Below are 23408 nucleotides of genomic sequence, written 5' to 3'. Positions count from 1 at the left end.
TGGGTCTTAATTGCGGCTCAAATCACTGTTACTACCCTGTGGGTGTTCTGTTGCAAATCTGCCCTCAGGCCCTGTATCAGGCCAGAAAAGAACTTTGGTCCCGAGGGTCAGTTTGGGTAGGCTGTGGGCAGGACACTCGGGATAGGATGTGGCTCAGGAGGAAAGGCAAGGGCTGAGTGTTCCGTTATTTGTCCCTCCAACTTTCCTCCCTCAAGAATTCACCATTCTGGTGGAAACGGTTTGGTTTTGCTAGTTCAAGCATCACAGAACTGGCATTAGAAACAGCATCTATTTGAAGTTGTGAAATCTTAAGTGGAAATTCCTACTCTGTATTCGATTTTTGTGCAGCATTTTCAATTCTTTGAGCTCAAATGATGAGACAAAGTTGAACACCCTTTAGATAATGAATATACTCATACAATGGGTATAATTGTAGCATTTTAATTTCATGTAGGTCCACTGTTAGTTGAAATATACAGCAAAAACGTGAGGGTGCTGACTCTGGCTTAAGAACTGGGTTTTTTTTTTTATTCTATGTAGCGAGGACCTTGTAGTAAACAGATGAAATGAACTGCGTCTATGCCTAACATTAAATAGCGAGAACTAGCTCCTCCCTCCTGGCAGAAGGCATGATCCTGTGCTCTGTGATGAAGATGTTTATGGGGCAGAGCAGGTGGCTGGTGTTTTATGTGTCCTGGCGTTCGATGGCAGCAGCAGAACGTACATCAATGTATCATTGGTTTTGTTTTCCTCTCTGCCTAAATGGCTCTGTTAATTAAAACTTTGTGTAAAGTGGTCTTCGAGCTCTGTACTCAATTTTACATGGGCTCATTAGGGTTGGTTATGCACAGCCCCATGAATCCTTTATCTTGCTGGACCACTTTTGAATTAATAGTTAACATACTTCACATGTAACCACACGGAGTAGTTTTTTATGCCCTATAATCATTAGCAAGCTCTCCAGTCAGCCTGGTGAGATATTAGAGCCCCTTAGCCTCTTTAACGATTGAGCAGGCTGAGCCGAGGGCAGGAGGGGCCCCAGAGCAAAGAGAACAGGGTAGTTGAAGAGGCACATCCCAGGAGCCCGGGAAGATGAGGGGAGAAAGCGGTGGGTTTACTTATTCTATACCGAGGGCACTGACATTCACTAAATGCATTGACAAGCCAGGAATCATTGCCCCACCTAAAATGTTTTCTTCTTTAATAGAACTAGAAAAAGTACATCACTTGCAGATTATCGTGACTTCCTGTAATCTTGTTTTTTCATGTTATTCTTAATGATTTCTCTGAGAGAACATGATTCCTTAGAGGAGCAGAATAGGATGTGTGTTGGTGGAGGTAAGGACTTGGTGGTTTGCATTAAAAGGAGGTAGTCAGCAGTGATGACGCTGTGCCTCTGCCTGCAGGGATCTCACTGGAGGTGTCTACCTTGATTCGTTTGCATCCAGCCCATCTGATCATGGTTAGAAACGTCTCTGTTTTATTGTTTGCCGAAATCGTCCCACGATGAAGTAGGTGGACCAGTGGTGTTACATCAGTTGATTTTAGGAGATGTATAGATTTTTAAAAATGTTTTTATGTGATGGCTATTTGTTTCATGTAGTTTAAAGAAAATACATGGGCATATCAAGTAAGTTAATGTGATAGTATAAGGTTTCCTTTGAGAAAGATTTGTGGAGGAAGACTTCAGTGAGTTCCCAAACTTGACACAAGCATGCTTTCCTTTGTGCTGCAACAGTAGTTTTTAACTTGAAAGTGCACGCATATAATTTGAAAAATTAAGTGTATAAAGGTATATGAAAAAAATCTCGTGCTGTCTCTTCTCTCTATACCCAGTGTCTTGAGCCCACTTTCAATACTTCTAGTGGTTTCTTCTAGAAGCTCGTAAATAATAGTAAAAATTGCCTATATTGTGACTTTTTTTTTTGACTTACCAGTTTTCCAAAGTAAAAAATATTAACAGCACTTTCTGGGGTGGTAGATAAGTGGTTCTCAAAGGGTTTTGAGTGGGCAGTTTTGCCTTTCAGGTTTGGTGTTGGGAGACACTTCTGTTTGTCATGATTCAGGGAAACGTGTGTGCTACTGGCCTCTGGTTACTACTGGCAGGGATGCTGCTGAACACCCCATAGTGCACAGGAAGAATTATCTGGCCCCAAATGTCACACTGCTGAGGTTGAGAAGCTCTGTGGTAAATGAAGATTTAGTTATCTTAGTTTCCCTCCCCCAGTCTATACACATAGTTAAATTGCTACTTTATTTAAGTGAATACTTAGTCGTTACATTGTTATTGTGTGTATATTGTTAATGGTAACACGAATTAGTGACTGTGGTTACATTCCTTTCATTGTATGGCTTTTTAGTTTTCCTGAAGTTATTAATAGCCTGATTTTCAATTGTGCCATTTGCAATCCACGTATTAAAAACTCTTCTCCAGTTCTTTCTGATATCAAAAGCTTTTCTTGAGTCTGTCTTTTCTCTAGATTCTTTATTTCTAAAGCCCTTTGTCGTCTTGTTTCAAACTGATTGCTCGAGAGCTAAGGCTCAGCTGTCACCTTGGAATTCTTCTCTATCCCTGTTTAGGGTAGGATTTGTTGTTTCCTGGATGCTGTGTCTTTCCCTTTTATCTTTTTTTTTTCCCACTTGTTTTGCTGCAGCACATCTTCCAGTCATTTCCTAAGAAAGAACACGCTGCGGAGGTACATTTTATGAGTCTTTGCATGTATGGTAATCTCTCTTCTCTATCCTCACGCTTGACTGACAGCTTGTTTTGGGTATAGAACCTTAAGTTGGAAATAATAGTCAATCAGAATTTTAAAGACATTCTGTTGGCTTCCAAGATTGCTGCTGAGAAGTCTAATGCCCTAACCCATTTTTTTCCTTTTTAAAATTCCACCTCTTCTTTCTAACAGTTATGGGAAGTATTTAGGGCCTTCTCTTTATCATTCACCTTCTCGAATCTCATGGTACTCTTTGCTTAGGTTTTTATCTGTGTTGCAGAGCACTCAGAGATCCTTTAATCTAGAACATGTTCTTATGTTTTTCTGACAGTTTTCAATTTATCGTGATTCTGGGCAGTTTAAAAACTAACAAAATAGAAGTAAAGGAATTTCTGATATTTTGGTTGTTTATGTCAACATGAAGGTCTACTGATATATATATATATATATAGGAATTTTTGTTTTTAAATATTTGGTTGCCCAGATGAGAATTCCCCAAGAGTTTATGTGTAGCATGCTTATTGGTTTTTATTTTTATTAATTAACTTATTTTTATTGATTAACTTGACCAATAATAACTTCTGTAGTTGGCTGGGCATCAGTCAGCTGATTGTTATTATTATTTTCTCTTTCTAGAAACCTTATTGGTAAAAGACCTCCTGGATTGATAGTCTCTTTTTTTATTTAATATTTCCTGGCACTTTGGGAGATGTCTTTTATCATCCAAATCTGCCATTAAAATTTTTATTTCAGCAACTATCTTTTTCATTCACAAGAGTTCTTTTTGTCCTTCATTGGTCTTTTTAGCATCTTGTTCTTGACTTTTACATGCTTTCTGAAGATACTTGTTAGACTTGTTGCTTTTTTTTTTTTTTTTTTTAAGCTTGTTTGGTTGGCTGGATGATCTCTCTCTCTTCTGGGTTTTATCGTTATGTTCTTTTACTCTTCCATATTAGAGGTTTTTAAATGAAGCTGTACTCCTTGGTTGACTGCTTTTGGAGCATAGTCTTGACAGGTTGGGGGAGGTCAGTGGTGAGCTCACTCCAGGGTAGCTGTGAGGGAGCTGAACACATTTTGTTGTAGAAGCTCCTCATGTCAAACATGGTCTTTGCTCTTGGATTGTAGTTTTCTACCAAAATATTTCCAGTTTCCTGCCTAGTTTGAGAGTGGTGTGGGGTAGCATCCACCTACCTGCTTAATGCATTGGGTCTGGGGAGGGGTATCTGCAGGCAGGCTGTCTCATTTCTGTTTTCAATATAATAGCACTTGGCTGTTATGACCTCTACCTGCTGCATGTGAATCCTGAGCTCCCTCATTAAATATCTCTAGAAAATAAACTTCAGTCTCCTGCCTAGATGTCTTTCCCTCACAGATCGCTTGCACAAAATTCTAAATTTTATTAGATTCTAGCTTGAACTAACATTATGCATGCCTGTTCTGGTATTCCCTGTCAGACGGAGAGTCCTGGAAGGCCTTGATCTTACTCATGCTTGGGCCTAACAGCTGTCAGGAACTTTGCAGGTGCTCAGAACATGTTTGCTAAATTGAAATAAATTGAATTTTGGCCATACAGATGGTTTTTCAGCTCCAAGTTCAGGATAAAGCCTCACTTGCTTTTTATCCTCCCTCTCACTCCTGCTGGTTCATATGGATGCAGGATATTAGCAAGCTTTTTGATAAAACCTAAGTTAATTCAATTTGCCATCTTATTCTGTGGTTCTGAGCAGGTTAATAACCCTTTTTAACAAAACAGAAGTAAAGAAGTTTCTGATATTTTGATTGTGTCGTGTCAACATGAAGGTCTAATGATATACAGGAATTTTTGTTTTTGAATATTTGATGGCCAAGGTGGGAATTCTTTAAGAGTTTACTATGTGTAGCATGCTTGTTGGTTTTTATAATTATTTTTATTAATTAATTTGACCTATAATAACTCTTTCCGTCATCAGCTGGGCATCAGTCACATCTTGATAATTAAGGATATGTGCAGTGCATGCCCAGATATTGACTTGTGCCCTCATTTCTGTCCCTTGCTATCATCTGTGTAACCTGGATAATTAGACCTAAGTGCCTTTCTCTTGGCAAATTCAGGAACTTGATGGTCTACTCAAGGAGTCACGAAAGCTTCGTGTCAATGGCTGTGTTGTATTGTTGCATTGTTCCATACCAGGAAATTTGGTTGAAGGGAAAGAAAAATCTCAGGCTGGGAGGACCATGAGTTCGGTTTCAAATCTGTCCCTCACTCAGCCCTCAGTGTTCAGAACTGGAAAATGGTAGCAGAATTCCTGCCTTTCCCTGGCTCTTGGGCATCAAGGAAGGTGAAGGAGGCAGACAAGAGAACTTGCAAGTCATTCTTTGGTGACAGAAGATTGTGTCTGCTTCTTTCCGCAGCTTGGAAATGACCCGCCACACCTGAAGCCTGCAGGTGCTGAGGCCACATTCGATCAGACGCAAGCTTTGGGTGACCCCTGGGGAAATTTCCCTCTTCCTGTCCTGAGACCAGGAACTCAGCAGAGAAACTCTGTGGTAAGTCGTCCTTCCTTTTCTCAGAAGCAGTATTCCTCTGTGTCAGTTAGGGGCTGTGTCTGTTCTTTCATGGTTTGTTGATTTATTTGAGGCATATTTATTGAGTGCCAACTGTATGTCCCCTCGTTAAGAGGACTGAGTAGTAAGCAGAGCAGATGTGGTCCTTACCCTCACAGAGAGAGCAACATCATGGGGAACAGCCGTGCAAAGGCCCTGAGGCAAGAAAGAACTTGATGCCTGAAAATCTGGGTGTCTAGCGCACAGATGGGGACAAGTGGACAGGGCAGTTCATTCAGGACCTCAGGGCTGGCTGTGCTAGGGTATTGATTCTACATCTTAAGAACAATGGCCAGAGAGTAGTGATTGATTTTAGGTGGAGAATGACATGATCCAATTTTTATTTTAATAAGATCGCTCCCAGTTCTGAATGGAGGTAGAGGTAATCGTGGGAGCAAAGAGGATTAGGCGGCAACCCTGTAGTCCACATGACTGGCAAGGGTGGCCTGCACCAGGATGGTAGTGGACGTGAGGGTCATTGGAGAGGTCCTGGATATATTGGGGCAGCAGGATCTGCTAGCCATTGTGATAGACTGGGCTGAGAGGGAGTGCAAGGGGGTGACAAGAATGGCTTTCATATTTTTGGCGTGGGCTGCATGGTGGAAGGGGAGGACCATTTCCTAGGATGAGAAAGACTGAGAGAGCAGTAGAAGTATGGGGAGATTCACATTCAGGTTTGCGCTGAAGCCCAGTTTTGAGTTTGAGTTACCTGACCGACACCTAAATACAGGTAAAAATCCACAGTTCAGGTGGATGTGGATCCACAGTTTCATGGTCAGGTTCAGGGTTCAGGAGAGAACTCTAGGCTGGTTTCTTCATTCCTTGTGAAATGTTTGGTTTGAGGTTTCCTGTGCAGAGGTGTGATCTGAACTCAGGGCAATAGTTCACCCTGTGTGATCATGAGACAATCTTGGGTAGTAAGAATAACAGCTGCTTTCTGTTACTAAAGGGTTTCAACCCCGAAATGGCTGGCTAGGCACTGGTGGCACTGACTATTCCATCTGCATTTGATCCCGCAGCAGAAGATCAATCAGCTGGACCTTTGGTGCCCCTGCTTGGGCTTGGCAAATGAATCTGAGTCTCAGATTCCAGTAAGCATGGTGGTGGTGGAGGAGATGGTGATGATGCTGGCAGTAGTTGTGGTGATGGAGGAGATGGTGGTGATGCTGGCGGTAGTCATGGTGATGGAGGAGATGGTGGTGATGCTGGCAGTAGTCATGGTGACAGAGGAGGTATGATGATACAGTAGTTGTGATGGAGGAGATGGTGATGACTTTGGTAGTCATGGTGATGGAGGAGATGGTGATGATGCTGGCGGTAGTCATGGTGATGGAGGAGATGGTGATGATGCTGGCGGTAGTCGTGATGGAGAAGATGGTGATGATGCCGGCGGTAGTCATGGTGATGGAGGAGATGGTGATGCTGGTGGTAGTCGTGGTGATGGAGGAGATGGTGGTGATGCTGGCGGTAGTCATGGTGATGGAGGAGATGTGATGATGCAGTAGTTGTGATGAAGGAGATGGTGATGATTTTGGTAGTCATGGTGATGGAGGAGATGGTGATGCTGGTGGTGATGGAGGAGATGGTGATGATTTTGGTGGTAGATAGTCATGGCAACAGAGGAGATGGTGATGATGCTGGCGGTAGTCGTGGTGATGGAGGAGATGGTGATGCTGGTGGTAGTTGTGGTGATAATTGTGGTAATGGATCCAGCCAGTATGTGTTCAGTAGACCTAAATCCATACCCAGTCCTCTGATTCCTATTTTATGTATTCATTTTCCATACAAGAAGGCAGAAAAGGTCTGATGTGAAACTTAACTGTTTCCAATGTAGGATATATACTTGGTAATCATTTGTTTCTCATTACAATAGAGCCACTAATCATCACATAATGAGTAAAGGCAGCATCCTTGGAGGTGGGTAAGATTCCTGAAAAATATTTCAAAACCCTTTTGTTTTCATTATTAATATAATGGTATCAGTTTCTTCAATGAATATAATTTATGACAATATGGTTATCTGTATGCCCTAAAAAGACAAATTGTGTCATTAAGAACACTTTCAAAGGGTGTGTTTCAACTGAGTGGTGTGGGTTATTAGTTGTAATTTTTTTCCAGTGCATTTATTATACTTGGCCTATGGGATACAGAAGCCAATCTGTCCTCCTAGGGATCACAAGCAGATTATTTTGAGGGCTTATTACTTTTTTGATATTTTTAAATTTTGGTCATTCTAGGGTTGGAAGCTAGAGTGGAGTGATGTATGTGTGTATGAGTCTTTCCTATATTTGGAATGAGCTGGTCTTTTTTTGATAGATTGTTGGCTGCTTGGAATTGCAGATGCATCATTAAGCTATTGCATTTAAATTTAGCTCTTGTTCTCGCTCTAGAAGGGAATGGAATGTTTGAATTATTTCACCATGAAGGGAGAGCAATTAGAAAATAGGTCCTCATGACTGTTTGAAAGAGTGGGCCTAGTTCGTGAGTCTGAGATGGGCTGCACATTTGACTTGGAAGAGGAGGCTCTCTGAGTAGCTCCAGTCTGGAGGAAGTTAGAGCTGCCTGAAGCACACCTCAGTGCCTGCTAAATTTTAATCTCTCCAAAGGCAGCATTTCCTGTCTAAATCCACAATGACCATTCTCAACGGCTCTGTCGTTTCCCTCCATCCAGACAGGTCTCAGCGCCCCACTATGTCAATAAAACATGTTAAGATGCTTATTCACAGATCTGAGTTGGAAAAGTTATCAACAACTTTCACAGGGGTTGTGAGTAAGTGTGAGCAGCTTTAAAGTTATGCTCATTTCAAAATCACTGCAAGAGAATAATTTGAATGTGCCTAGCATAAAAAGATTAATGTTTAATGTAATAAATATCCTAATTACCCTGATTTGACTTTCACACATTATATGGGTATATCAAAATATCACATGCACCCCAATAATATGTCCATCTATTATGTATCAATTTAAGAAACCCAGATACATCGGCTGGTATGGTGGCTCATGCCTGTAATCTCAGCACTTTGGGAGGCTGACGTGGGCTGATCACGAAGTCAGGAGTTTGAGACCAGCCCGGCCAACATGGTGAAACCCCAGCTCTACTAAAAATACAAAAATTAGCTGGGCGTGGGGTCGTGCACCTGTAATCCCAACTACTTGGGAGGCTGAGGCAGGAGAATTGCTTGAACCCAGGAAGCAGATGTTGCAGTAAGCCGAGATAGCGCCATGGCACTCCATTCTGGGCAACAGAGCAAGACTCCATCTCAAAGAAACCCAAATATAATCCTAGTTAAAGTGAATTAAATCCATACAGTAACAGAAAAAAACAGAATTATTTTACCTTGTCAGATTTGAAGGGCAGCAGATGCTCACTGAAAAAGTCACATCTCATAGAGATGTATAAAGTAAAACATTAAAGTCCCCTGATAAATATTTCCCATTCCTAATTCCCATTGGCAATCATTATGAGTCTGGTGTTTCTTTTCAGAATTCTCAAACCTTTCCCCATGCATACACAAATACACACACACACACACACACACACACACACACACACACACACACAATGTCTTGATGTAAAATAGAGGCAGGTGTATAGACAAAAGTGGATGTGGGCACACAACTCTATGTGTGCATGTCCAAGTACACACATAATCTGTTCTGCAACTTTTAATTTTCATTACTTGAATACTAAATTTATATATTTAATTTGTAAAATCTCATGTATCTTGACTCTTCTACCAAGCTAACCACTGTCATCAGTTTGGACCTTCCAAACATATGTGAAACTCTGTCCTATAATTTTGTATATGCTTTAAAGAAAACTATATTTTTCTGCAGATTAGTATTTTCCATTTCCAGAACATTTCTTAGAGACGTTTGCCTGTTATTTCCTATGAGTACGTTGGCACCCAACCTCAGCCTTGTAAATCGCTGTGTATCACCCAGCAGTGTAGCTATACTGAGTGTCATAGCCTGGGCTCTCCTAGAGCAAGCCCAAGGTAAGGATTCCAGCAAAAGTGGTTTCATGGGGAGGTGACCCCAGGAAATTTTGGGAGGGGAGTGTGGAAGTGAGACAGGGTAGGGCAGGAAGTCAGTAATGGGTGTGTGTTATCCAGCCAGTTGCCACTGTGGGTGATGGGGGCTCAGTCCTGCTGTGGAACCCCTCTGGGAGACTGTGGTGTACGCCATGGGATTATCTGCTTGAGGGATGAGGGAGCTGGGGTATTTATCCACTGCACTCTTCACTTGGCTGAGGCAGTCTTGCAGATGCATGGAGGCTCCAGCATGTCTTGCTTGCCCTGCGTGTAGCCCAGGCTTGGGTCTCAGCTAGACTGAGCCCCCAGGCACAGAAATGCAGGTGTTAGTGGTAATCAGCTTGGGTGTGCATGGAGTTGAGCGCTAAGAGGTTATGAGAGGCAGCTTATGCCCACTGAAGGCACTTGCTGCTGTTGAACAATTGTGCTATATGTATATGCACACATAGATGACAACAGTTAACTAACTGTCCCCTAACCATGCCTAATTATTATCAGTACTACTGCAGGGAACATATTTGTCCATGCTACCTGTGTACATTACTCTAGAATCTATGCAAATGTGCTTCTGCTTCAGGGGGTGGGGGCAAGGTGAGGGAGAGCATTAGGGCAAATACCTAATACATGTGGGGCTTAAAACCTAGATGACAGGCTGATAGGTGCGGCAAACCACCATGGCACGTGTATACCTGTGTAACAAACCTGCACGTTCTGCACATGTAGCCAAGAACTTAAAGTAAAATAAAAGTGCTTCTATTTGTATAAGTGTTGAAATATATAGAAAAAGCTAAAGGGGAATACATGTGTGTGTTCATCATAGTATGCTTTTTAAATTCAATAATGAAGTATGGAATTACCTCAGTCTTCAATAGTATTCAGTTGACCTTAGTTTTGTATGTATTTGTGTAAGTAGCCCAGCAACCTGATTTTATACACAACAGATGCTTGGCAAATATTTGTTGAGATAAGAAACCACTGATACTAGAAGGAAATGGCCCCACCAGTATCCCCAGACCTTAGTTCATGCCATCTGTTCTTTCATTTTCCCTGTTAGATGAGTCTTGTTGTTCCTACCTGCAGGGCTTAGCAGGCAAGAACTGTTTACTCAATGCCATGAGCTCTGGGAACAGAGGTTACATCTAAGCGTTGAGCAGGGTCAGAGAGAGAGAGAAATTTTGTCTTCTGTGCCTTTTGTGGAGAATTTTGCGACTATCAGCCTAGTGGAGGCATTGCCTAAACCTGCCAACTAGCCCAGTATTTCCAAGAGTGTTGTACAGGCAATAAAATAGACAAAAACAATCAACAAACCCTAGCTAGCTATGGTCATGTATTTATTGGAAAAAATACAGTTATTAGGAAAAATGTAACTAGTAGGCCATGTGCAGTGGCTCATTTCTGTATTCCCAGCACTGTGGGAGGCAGAGGTGGGAGGATCGCTTGAGTCCAGGAGTTTGGGACCAGCCTGGGCAACAAAGTGAGACTCCATCTCTATTATCAAATATATATCATATATAAATATATAAAAAAAAACTAGAGAATTATATGTACAATTAGTGAATAGTGAATTTATATACAAAATAGTGAATTAACCAACAGTGTTGTGTTGTAGTTTCCTTTTTCAATATAATTATGTATGTAAAACACAAGCTCATTTAAAGAAAGAGGGTCAGTTAATAGTTGGCACAGAGATGGCAAAACTTGTGATGTTTGGGGAAATCTCAGTTCCCTGGAATCTCCCATGCAGCCTTGTGGGGGCTTCACATCTGCTCCAGCAAGCTACAGGCCATGCCTGTTACCCAGGATCTAACCTGAAACAAACAGGCCTGCAAGTTCTCAGGGCTCATTTTTACAGGACCCCAAGACTAACTGTCTCAGCCTAATTTTATTTGTGCGGAAATGTCTAGTTAAAATGGCTCTTAATGTCATTACTCTTCATGACTAAAGCAATTATATATTTTAAATTCCATTTTGTTGGTTTCATTTTGTTCTGTTATTATTTTTTAAAGCAGACAAGTCAACATGGAATGGGCTCTGTTGATATTGAAGTCTCAGTGCCAGTTATAGTCAAATGAGTCATTAGTGCTGTCCTGGGCCTGTGGGGAAGTGTGTGTGATGCTGGCCTGCTGGCCTCAGTACCAGGCTGGGTTCAGCGATGGCTCCAGGTTTACCTTCCAGGGCAGTAAAAGGGTAGAGTACAAATGTGTTTGGCAAGAGCTTTGGAAATATCGAGGAAATAGTCACACTTCCAGCTATGGTACACAGGTCTCGGTATCATCCATTTCACTCCTGTCTCTTGGTAAACGCGGGCCCTAGGATGTCATTTACTTGCTCCTTTTGTTCTGCAGGACAGATAAATGAGGCTGCTGATATAGCCGTGTGCTCAGAGAGGCCTTGGGGCTTGCTATGCCCCTTGGTATTATACTGTGTGTGTTGCGGTCTTCAGAGTTCAGATGACACAGAACCAGCTCAAACTAGCCTCAGCAAAAACGGGAGTTCTTGACAGGTGTAATTGAAGAGAGGAGATTCTAGCTTCAGGAATGGCTGCATCCAGGAACTCTGCCGATGTTTTGGGAATCTCCATCCTTTTCCTCTGTGTTGGCGTCAGTCTTTAATCAGAGTCCCTTAATCGTGCACTTGGAGTTCACAGGCCTGGCGCTGTTCCCACATTGTATTATCATATCTACAGTTAGGCCCAAAAAGCCAGCAGGGCTGGGTACGACCATGGCATGGGCCCCCTGCTTTTCTCTCATGGGGAGGATCCACCTGGAGTCCATCACCCTAACCCTCACCTTTCAGAAGACCCATCTCCAGAGCCTGGTGACTGAACTCAAGGGTTTCCAACTCACCTAAGGTCACTTTCCATGTAGGAATGACCAACTCCCAGGGAGCTGGTAAAAAAAAAAAAATGAACCCACCCTCACTAAGGGGTGACTCCATCTCCTTACGGAGGTGTGTGCATGTTTTCAGGCCTCCCCATTCAGCCAGATCTCAAGGCAGGTTGCTCGCCCACCCTTGGCTAATGTAACCATGCCAAGGATGGCTCCCAGGGCTCAAGCCACACAGGTGCCCCAGGCCCGGAGTCCAGGTCTGCAGGTTCCAGGTGCTCACCACTGCTGGGTGGGGTGGTTGACTGCGGGTCACAGAGGTAGGTCTGTTACGGGGTGAGTGGTGTTCCCTGCAAAAAGAATGTTGGAGGCCCAGCCCCTCAAAATGTGATCTTACTTGGAGACGAGGTCTTTATAGAGGTGACCAACTTAAAGTGAGGTCATTAGATTAGGCCTTAATCTACTATGACTGGTGTCCTTACGGAGAGGGGTATTTGGATGCAGAGAACACTGGCAGGGATTGGGGTGATGCTTCTAGGAGCCATGAAATACCAAGAATGCCAGCCACCACAGAAGCCGGGGACAGGCACGGGCAGAGCCTGCTTGTGAGCCTCAGGAACAGCCCTGCCGACACCCCGAGCTTGGGCGTCTGGCCCCTGGGACTGTGGAGCCGTGCATGCCTGTTCTTCAAGCCTCCTGGCCTGTTGTACTTTGTCATGGCAGCTGGAGGAAACTAACATGAGGTCTCTAGTTGCAAGAGCAGAACCTGGTGCTGGCCACCTGAAGGGGAAGGGGATTTGCTAGAAGGACCAATGGTGAGGGCCAGCAAAGCGTCAGGAATTAGGACCAGGCATCAGGGAGGAGGAGAACTGCAGGATGACCTGCCTGGGGTGGGAGGGAGGGGGGACATGCTCTGGCCGCTGGTTCTTTTTTTTTGTCCTTGGGTCCGTCTGCTCAAGATTTAAATTCAAGGGACTGATTGTTTAATTGCCACCGCTTGGGTCTTGTGCCCATCCCTTGGCTAGAGAGGGTGAGGTACCATGATTGTCCTCAGCAGACCACTTCCAAAGCACAGCCCAGAAGCTCTGACCAGAAGAGTGAGCCACTGCCTCGGAGGCCCTTTTCAATCCATTGCCGTGGGGGTCCAGGAACCTCTTTCTCTGCATCAAGTCAAGTCTGCACACCACGTGTCGTGGGGCAGATTTCAGCACAGCCCCGCACACCTGCTCCATGTTGGCCCTCTGTCTTCCTGGCGCAGTGCACCAAGGACAACATGTGTCTGCAGGACCACCTCTTTGCCAACACAGTTACTGTCCCTTTACGTGCTTTGACCGGCTGTCCACCCCGGGCCTGTGCAGTCTCCAAGAGTAACCAGGCAACAGAAGTATTTGCCACTGATAGACATCCACAGAGAGCAGCCAGCTCCCTGGTGCAAACAAAAGGGCTTCGGATTAGGAGAAGAGGTTGATAAGGAACCGTGAGCACAGCTAGAGCTTACTCTTTAACCTGGGGCTGTGGCATTTGTGCGGTCCCCTTGGTGACACGCCGTGGCTAGATGAGAGATCCACACTGAGCAGTCGCCGTGGAAAGAATAACACGTGCGTGTGCATTTCCTGTCTTGTGTGAACATCTCCCAGACCCCTTAATACAGAACTGGGACTTTCCAAAATCACCGCTTGATTTAGCATGGGTAACTCGCATGCATCATCTCCACTCTGTACACTGGAAAGTTTTAGATATCTTTGAATTTGAAGGGCCAGTTTCCCAAGGAGTAAAAAAATCAATGACATGATCAGTAAAGAGCGTACTGATTTCAGTCCTGGAAGAGGTGAGGGAATGAAAGCTCTGACTGAACTCCAGAGATTGGTTTTGTAAAGCAGTGACTGTTGCATAGCACCCTCCGCTGCCTGAAATCGTGTGCGTTTGTGGTCTGTGTGACCTGCTATAATGTGGACTTCGCTGAGGAAGGGATTTCACCTTTGCTCGCATAGTATTCCCAGTACCTGGAAAGCTGCTCTGAAAATAGTGCAGAAGTTTGTTAAATAATTGGATGATTGAAGGAAGAAGTGGATTAATGAATATTAACATAATGGGAAAACATATTTCTTCAGTTTTGCCTATTTGGTGCCATAATTTGAAGGTTGCTTGCTACAAAGTAAGGAGTGTGTGTGTGTGTGTGTGTGTGTTTAGCATAGAAAGTCCATCAGCAATAAAGCTGTTAACTAACTTCTGGCTTTTAGATAAAGACCCATTTGTGATGAAAATCTGGGTAGAGGTCCAAATATTCATCCTCTCTTCCTCCCTCCATCCCTTCTTTCCTTCTGTCCTCTCTTTCTAGGTGGGCTGAGGCTTGCACAATTAGCCAGATCCTTGTACAACTGGGTGCAGCTAAAATCTCCTCCATTCTGTTCATGCACAGTCTCCCATTTACGTTGCTTTATGTTGTTGAAATTTTGAGTTTAAGATTATTTACATTACAAAGCTATAAAGATGTTTCCGTCTAGGCACTTTTAATAGAAGGCATTTTGCCTGAATCACTTCCTGAGGAGCCTCCCACCTGCCTTCAGGATGCTTGTTCAGGTGTGGCCGTGGGCAGGAAGAGCTGCAGAGCTCCTGGGAGCCCACAGCACTAGGCAAAAAGGCGACCATACTAGCCCCTGGATGTGGCGAACCTCATTCTTCCCCATCTGCTGAAAACGGGGATGTTTCAGGGAGGGCGAGAAACCTAAGACTGAAGGGAACCTGATCTTTTTGTATTTACCAGGAGGAGGGGCCAGCAGGATCCCGCTGTGGGGCTCCTTGGACCAGGGCCCATGGAGCGAGAGGGAGATCCTACGATATGTCCAGTGCTGTACATTGTCTATAAAAAAGGTTAATTAACACGTGTAACCTTCTAATCTGATGTTCTGTGGAAAGAGCTTTTTGTGTTGACTCGACCAAGCCAGGAGTGAATGTGATGAGAGGAAGGCGTTGAGTGCTGATCATATGCTGTATGAATGATTATTTAGATAATACATTAATATTAGGCCTGGCATTGACGCACAGTTACGGCAAGCAATCTGCCGTCTAGGGGACTGGAGAACATCATTAGCTCTTCATTAGCAAAATTGCTTTGGGTATCCGTGACTCTTACTAGAGTTAGATTTTCTTTCTTTTTCCCCTTTTTTACTTTTTTTTTTTTTTTTTTTTTTTTTTTTTTTGTAAAGATGAGGTCTTGCTGTGTTGCCCAGGCTGGTCTCAAACTCCTGGGCTCAAGTGATCCTCCCGCCTCCGTGTCTCAAGGTGCTGGGATTATAGGTGTGAGCCACCACACCCGGCCGAGTTAGATTTTTCTAAGAATCTCCGAGTTCTAAAGAGACCTGGCAATCTGAAAATCAGCTGATGCAATCAGAGTTTTCCAATGATTGGACAGCATCTCCAAGTAGCCCAGACGACGGAGCGATTCCTGTTCTACCACAATAATCTAATTCAGATGTGCTCTGTGAATTCAGAACTGGGGTGCCTCTGCGGACCTTTGAGGACTGAGGGTGCTGGGTTGCTTTGCGTCAGGTCATAGACACTCAGCCCAGGGCCCTCTCTGTTACTTTCTGAAGCTTCAGCTGTGTTAAACAAGCAGCAGCCCACCTTTGCTAGAGGAAAGGCCTCCTCCAAGCCCTTCTCAGTACTTCCCGCTAAGCAGCCTCTAGCAGTAACTAAAGCCAGTGTCAGGTGAAACCTACTTGTCATTTCTGCCTGGAGCTGTAGCTGGCCTAGGCCTGTGGGGCCAGAGCATTGATTGAACTGTCAGTTGGTGCCCCAGGGCAATGTGTGCTAGGAAAAAAACGGAGTCTGGTGAAGGGAGATGGTGACTCACTCCTTCCAGTGAGGAGGGAAAGGAAATGTCAGCGAGAGGCAGAGGGCAGGGATGACGTCATTTGCATGAGGACGGACCTGGGTTCCAAGCCTGGTCTAGCAGCTCCCAGCTGCAGGGCGTGGGCCCGGGCTCTCATTCCCTAAGCCTTTGCCTCCAATTCCCTAAGCCTTTGCGTCCCTGTGTGCTGGAGGGAGGTGGCAGCACTAACTTGGGGCGGGGGGTGGGGGTGGGGGATTGTTGGTGACAATGAAACACAGAAGAGACTGGTAGGGTCTCAGTACCAGGCATGGCCCACAGGAAGCTCTCAGAACATGAGATGTAAGGCTGGCGGTCCTGGAAAAATGAGAGATGGGGTGGAACCTCTCATCAGTGGGACATGGGGGGCTCTGCAGAGGAGGAGGGGGGCCCCTGCACCCCAACTTCAGGTCAGCAGCTGACACCAAGGCCCATATTGTGGGGACCCACAGCCCACAGAAGCAGTCCCCGAAAACCTTTCCTTTCTGCTCAGGCCTCTGGCAGAGCTCTCCAGGCCTCTGTGCTGGAAACCAAATTCACCCTCTGACTTCTTCCTGTGGTCCTGGTTGTACCGGCCAAACTCTTTGCTGGCTGCCACATGGCGATGTAGAAGGAGCTCTCCTGTCACTGGGAGAGACTCCAGAGCACTGTGCTGACCCCAACTTGGAACATTCACGTCTTCCTGCCAGCCCTGGGCTCTGCCTTGATGAGCTGGGAAGGTGCAGGATTGGGAAGATTCCTTAACCTCTATTTCATTCATTGTCTCCTAGGATGGTGTCCTGCACATTTGGGTGCTCAATAGACATGGCTGATGGGTGGGCGACTTTTTCTATGCCTCAGTTTCCTTAGCTCTTAAATGAGTTTAAAAATAATCCTGCCTTGTAGACAGGTTTGAGGAGCAATCAGCAAGCCCTCAAGAGGTTTGCAACTGTGGTAGTTGCTCAGGTGATTCTGCGCAGGCCCGAGCCAGGAGCCCTTCTGAAAATGGCAACAGTCAGAAGATGAGAGGAGGAGAGACTAATAGGGGAGGCAGAAATAAGGAGAGAGGAGGAGAAGGGAGCAAGACGGGAGGAAGAGAGAGAGACATGGGAGAACAGATGGGGGTACAGAAAGGAGAGGAGAGTGGGGAACCAGAGACAGAACGTGGCATGTGTCTAGTTGTCGTCTTCAGATGTCTAGGGATGAAAGGGGACACCGTGAGCAGCTCCCCATTTGTCTGGTGGGAAATGTGCAGGCGGAACGTTGTGATCTGTAACGTGAGACATCCCTTCTTGGACACAGAGCCCAGCATGCAGGTTTAAGGATGCGAAAGGCTGGGGTGTGTGCATCCGACTGCGTCACTCTCCTGCCAGGCAGGGAGACTGGTACCTGCCAGAGGTGAGAAAACAAACGCTGTTGTCCAGACCACGTCCCCTCCCAGAGCAGGAGGGCATCTAAGAGGCATACAAGGACTTCTCCACGTAGCTTGTCTGGGTGGGCTCAGGGGGGCTTCCAAGAGTGATGGCAGACGTTTGAAACCTGTGCCAACCACCACAGGAAAATGTCTATCACTGTTCATGAAAAATGGTACTGTTTAAACTTAGTGGGCATTGGTTTTCTTAATCTTCCTTTCTTAATTCTTATACAGTGTCACATTCCATAGCCCAGGTAAGCAATGCATGTCCCTCCACCCCTTTCTCCCTGTCTGTAATCAAAGACAAACACCTGTATCCCCACAGCTAGGCCTTGGGGGATTTGTTGGTTTATTAAAATGAGAATCTAGGCTAGGCCCAGTGGCTCACACCTGTAATCCCAGCACTTTGGGGAGGATGAGGTGGGCGGATCACTTCAGGCCAGGAGTTCAAGACCAGCCTGGCCAACATGGTAAAAACCCGTCTCTACTAAAAACACAAAAATTAGCCAGGTGTGATGGCAGGTGCCTGTAATTCCAGCTACTCCGGAGGCTGAGGTGGGAGAATTGCTTGAACCCGGGAGGTAGAGGTTCAAGCATTTGTATATTATATTGTACATACATAGTTATGTATACATAATACACATGTATATATACATAATACACATATATACACACATATACATGTGTATATATGTATATGAAATATACATGTGTATTTATACACATACACACATAAATACACAGTATCTGCACGTTTCCTGCCAGACAAATGAGGAGCTGTCCAAGCTGTCCTATTTCATACCTACGCATCTGAAGAGGACACACAAGTTATCAAAAAATATGTATATAAATAGTTTATAAAACATTTTATAAAGCACATATAAAATATATGTATTTATATACATATATTTTATATATCTGTATTTTATATACATATATTCGATAACTTGTTTTACTCAAAAGTGCGTCATGAATATTTTTCGTGTCAACACATAGAATTCTAACTTGTGATTTTGCATGGCTTCATTGTAGCCTGTGGCACGGATACACCACGACTTTATTTGACCACCATGAAAAGATGTTCCTAGGCAGACCTGCGAGATTTCCCCGTTTTTCTTTGCCTCGTCAGCGCTGTGCTAAAGATCTTCATGCACACATTCTTATGTTTTTTATTTTATGGAATCAATTTCTGGGAATCTGTGGGTTAGAATTTGTCTATGCTTTTTAATTACGCCTCCGAGAGATGGCTTCACAGAAAGACTCCAGGAATCAACATTCCCACTGGTTCTGTATGGAGCGGCCTGTTCCTTTTTCCTTATACCCCAGCGCTGGCTGTTCCTGCTCTTCAGTTTTTCCACATCTGACGTGTGAGAAGTGTTGTGTTGTTAGGGCAGAGGGAACGTTGTCAGTTTGTTTACGTTGCTCACTGAACGTCTTCTGAGGATAAGGGAGGTTGGGCACAAGGTTGGGAATTAATCACTTGGTTTTCGCTGATTCCTGTGGGTGCCGCCCCAACTCCTGTTAGCCCTTGGCCGCAAGTAACTTCTGTTTCTTTATTGTGCTCTTTAACGAATGGGAACAACGGCATTGATTTCTTCTGCTTCCAATCACAAAGTATATGGGCAACTGTGTTACCAAGTCTGAAGTGCTACGGAAACGTAAAGTGTAGGCCAGCCTGTTGTGTCAGATGGGACAGCGTTCAGCTGCAAGTAACAATAGAACCTGCTAACACTGCCCTGCAGAGACTGGGCTGGCTTTTCTCATGCAGAAAGTCAGAGGCCACCATTGCAGAGGTGGCATGAGGGCTGAAAGGACCCGCCTCCCTCCCTCTCTGCTGTCGTTGGGGTCCTATGGTGGCTGTTGCACCTTCTGGCATTGTGCCTGCATCCCAGGCGGGAAGAACGGAAAAGGCCAGTGAGGGCTGTCTCTTAATGAGACTCAGCTGTGTTTTGTGTTTTTTTTTTTGTTTTGTTTTGTTTTTGAGACAGAGTCTTGCTCTGTCACCCAGGCTGGAGTGCAGTGGTGCCATCTCGGCTCACTGCAGCCTCCGCCTCCCAGGTTCAAGTGATTCTCCTGCCTCAGCCTCCCGAATAGCTGGGATCACAGGCACCCACCACCACACCCAGCTAATTTTTGTATTTTTAGTAGAGATGGGGTTTCACCACGTTGGCCAGGATGGCCTCGATCTCCTGACCATGTAATCCACCCACCTCGGCCTCCCAAAGTGCTAGGATAACAGGCGTGAGCCACTGTGCCTGGCCAAGACTGAATCTTTACCGAAGAAAGGAAGGTCTGTGCTGGGCGTTCCCTGCTTGCCTCCCAGATCCACCCTCTACTTCCTTCTGTGCTGTCCTCTGCCCGCGGGGTGGGGGGCTGGGCACACTGGACTTCCTCACTCAGGTTCTCTTGCCCCGTGGCTTCCAGGTGGCTTGGCCAATGAGGTTGCAGCAGGAGCCTGGAGATTGAGGCAGGGGTATCTGTGGGTTGCCCACTGGCCCTCCAGTGGGGCGATCGCAGCTCCCACAATTGGAGTAGCTGGGGGCGGCGTCCCCCGCCTTGTTGGCCCCGGCAACCCGCCAGCACTGCTGTCAACTCTCCCTCCGTCCCATCCCCTCATTACTCACCAGGCACAGGCACGGCCTTCTGGCTGGTGTCCTGGATTCTGACAGATGCGACTTTCCGAAGGGCACTCCTGAGGACAAAATGTCACCTAGTCATCCTTGTCGGCCGGGGAGCTGGGAAATGTATATCAAGGCCAGGGAGAAACAGCTGGGGAATGGTAACCCAGGGTCTAAGTAGCCTGTGCAGGTGGCAATGATGGGGGGCTGGAGACTAGGTGGAGGCTGTGTAATCATCAGGGTTACCCGGGAGGTTCTGGACTTGGGGGAGGGTGGAGGGAAAGGAGAAGCTGTTTTACCCATCCGGACTCTATATTGCAAGTGACAGATCCCAGCTCAGCCCTGCAGGCTGTGTACCTTGCTTCACCCCGATGGGGTCTAAGCCCAGAATAAGGTACCAGGGTCTGCATCCAGGGGAGCCTGCGGTGATGTCAGCACGGTTTGGTTACTGGGGAAGCCAGTTGTTCAAGACATAGAGCTGTGTTTGACAAGCTCCTCCAGGTTTCTCCCGATTTTGCATTTACACTGTTTCCGCTGAAGTCTTCCCATCACAGTCTTCACCATCCTGTCAAGATGGTGTTTTAAAAATTATTTTAAAAAACATCATTTTTCCATAATGTACTCTCTTAGCTTGGGTTGCTGTACAGAATACCCCAGACTGGGTGCTGGGCTGGGGACCCCCAGCCTAGGGTGGCTTTTCATTAACCCAGCAGCCAGGCCCAACTTTGCCTGGATTGGGCTTTGCACACAGCAGAGCAGCTCATGCACTGTGAACTTTCAACCCCTGGCCTGAGGGCTTGTCTAAGCCAAGTAAATATTCATACTTGAGAGAGAAGGTGATGCTTTATGAAAAAGCCAAAAGCCGGATCCCCTGGCCAACTGAAACACCCGGGGCCGTACTCGGCCCTCAGAAGGCCTGTTTTCACCGTGGAAGGTGAGGCTGATGGAGTGAACAGGTGGCGGCCTGTTCTCCAGTCTGGGCCGGACACAAGTCAATCCAAGCAGCTACTCTCCTTGGAGGCCACCTCTCTGGCCCAGAGAGGTGACCTTGCGTGACTCTGAGCTGTGCTGTGTCACGTCCAAGCACCTGCCCTGGCACGCTGTCTCTGGAGGACTTGGGTCTGCTGCCCAGATCCCTGCAGGCCCCGTGGGCTCTTCAGGGCAAGGACTCATGACTCCTTAACTATCCAGGACATGCTTCTCAGAGAATGCATTGTATCTACTTCAGGTATCAATCCTGCAGCCAATTGGTTTTCCCCAACTTTCTACTTGCAAAGCAACTTCTTAGGCCTGGGGTCCTCTCTTGCAGGTGCCCTGCACGGCAGAGAACTTTTCCCACCACAGCCTTTGTGTAACAGACAGTTACATGGGTTTCATGGGGGGACATGGGTTCCGTGTCTGCTTGCCGGGCCTGAGCTGCTTGTCAGGTGTACAACTGAGAGCCTTGCAGACCAGAATCCAAGACTCTGCAGTACGTGTGTGCCGGGGCGGGACACGAGCTGTTGGAGGAGAAAGCCATCAGTGTATTTAGAGGCAAAGGGCTCCCTAAATCGATGCTGTGCAGGCCTCCTGAAGGTCCTAGCCCAGGCTACGGAGGTAAATCATCTCCGTAGGAGAGGCGTCCCCGCCAGCATGGTGGCATCTGCCGCTTACACCTGCAGCGAAGGCCGGCGGCCGGCAGCCGGCAGCCAGCGTCTTCCAGCCGAGGATCGGGGGCAGCGATGCGGGTCAATGAAGCAGCCCCGGGTGCTCTGGCTTCTGCGGGAGTGGAAGACAAAAGGGCCCCAAATATCCTGCAACGTATTGTCTGATGGAAGCTGCAGCTCAAAGAGATCCTTTACGGGAGGGACGTCAATCATCAGGGAGGAGAAGGCGGCTCCTGGAGTGGCAGGCACTGAGTGCTTCCCCACTGTGGGGTCTGGGGGAAGTGGGGGCAGAGCTCATGGGATGGGAGGGGAATGTGCGGTTCCAGGAGCTGCGGCAGCTCCCCGTCCCTGTGGTGTTGGCAGCCATGCCTGGAGGCCGGAGCCCGTGTCAGTGGCCTGAGGCTGAGTTCAGGCTCTGCCCGCTTTGGGCGGCGTGGCTAGAGGCACAACGCTCCTTTCTCCTGGCCTTTTTGAGGCCTCCTCTGTGAAATGAGGTGTTGGATGAGACTCCCCAGGGTGAGGTCACCTGGGAGCTGACCCTGCTAGAGCTTTAGAAATGAGGGAACTCGCTGGGCAGCAACAGCCTCCGATGGATGTGAGTTTCTGAGACATTGCAGGTGTTACTGGGGGGAGGCGACAGTGAATTTAAAGCAGGAAAAGTACTTTTATCAGTCACAAAATGTTTGTTAGTCTCTTGTACGTTGCTAGGACACTACTTAGTTTTTACCTTTTTGTTTTTATTTATCAAAGAGATAAGGGTTTATTAAATCTATTAAGTATTATACAAGCATGGAGAGGTTTTTAAAAAATTACCTGACTTTTGGGGCCACACAGATGGCGTAGACCCTCCCTTCAAAGTGTAGCTCGAAGCCCTGGAAATGGAGCAAGACTTGATGAAGAGAGGACCCTGGAAGCTGAAATGCCAGAGGCCCCAGAACGGGAGGGGCAGGCAGGAGCAGGCTTCCCATTTCCCCCAGAACGGGAGGGGCAGGCAGGCAGGAGCAGGCTTCCCATTTCCCCCAGAACGGGAGAGGCAGGCAGGAGCAGGCTTCCCATTTTTCCCCCATGATGGTTGACTCTGTGCCAACTTGACTAGGTTGAGGGATGCCCAGAGAGCTGGCCACACACTATTTTTGGGGGTGCTTGTGAGGGCGTTTCTGAAGGAGGTGAGCATTCGGATCAGTGGAGTAGTGAGGAATCGTCACAAATGTGTGAGGGCATCCTCTGATCCATCGAGGGTCCAAGCAGAACAAAAAGGCAGGGGAGAGGGGAATTTGCTCCCTTCTGGAGCTGGGACTTCCGTCTGTCCTGCCCGCAGATGCTGAAGCTCCTGGGTCTCAGACCTCTGGACTCCGGGCCCCGACCGGTCCCCCTCCAGTGTCCTACCCCCACTTCCCAGACCTGCAGCTGTGGGCTGGGAGCGATACTGTTGGCTTCTCCAGTTCTCAAGCGTGCAGTCTCAGGCTGAATTCACACCATCAGCTTTCCTGGCTCTCCAGACAGCAGATCATGGGACTTATTGGCCTCTGTAATCACATGAGGGAACTCCCCAAATAAGTCTCTTCATGTGTATCTATCCTGTCTTATTTTTCCAGGGAACCCTGACTAACCACCCCGCTTCCATCCAACAGAAGAAAGTGACCCAGGGCCAACATTTCCTGACCCCTGACCTCATCAGAGAAGGTCCCCCAGGTGGCTCAGTTCTCCTCTGGGTGGGTCGG

General features: G+C 46.5%; 1 protein-coding gene across 12 annotated transcripts in view; it reads left to right on the top strand.

Moving 5' to 3' along the window:
* Nucleotides 1-23408, top strand: part of RIMBP2 (RIMS binding protein 2) — a 322878-nt gene that overhangs the window by 82194 nt on the left and 217276 nt on the right. For all 12 annotated transcript variants that reach the window (XR_004032097.1, XM_030821681.1, XM_030821685.1 and 9 more), the window contains exon 2: nucleotides 5109-5243. The gene's annotated coding sequence lies outside the window, so the exon portion shown is untranslated. The remainder of the gene's footprint in view (nucleotides 1-5108; nucleotides 5244-23408) is intronic.

The sequence above is a fragment of the Nomascus leucogenys genome, chromosome 10 (assembly GCF_006542625.1).
Source record: "Nomascus leucogenys isolate Asia chromosome 10, Asia_NLE_v1, whole genome shotgun sequence".
NCBI lineage: Eukaryota > Metazoa > Chordata > Mammalia > Primates > Hylobatidae > Nomascus > Nomascus leucogenys.
The sequence above is the reverse complement of the archived record's forward strand: the minus strand, read 5'-3'. Positions and strand labels throughout refer to the sequence as shown.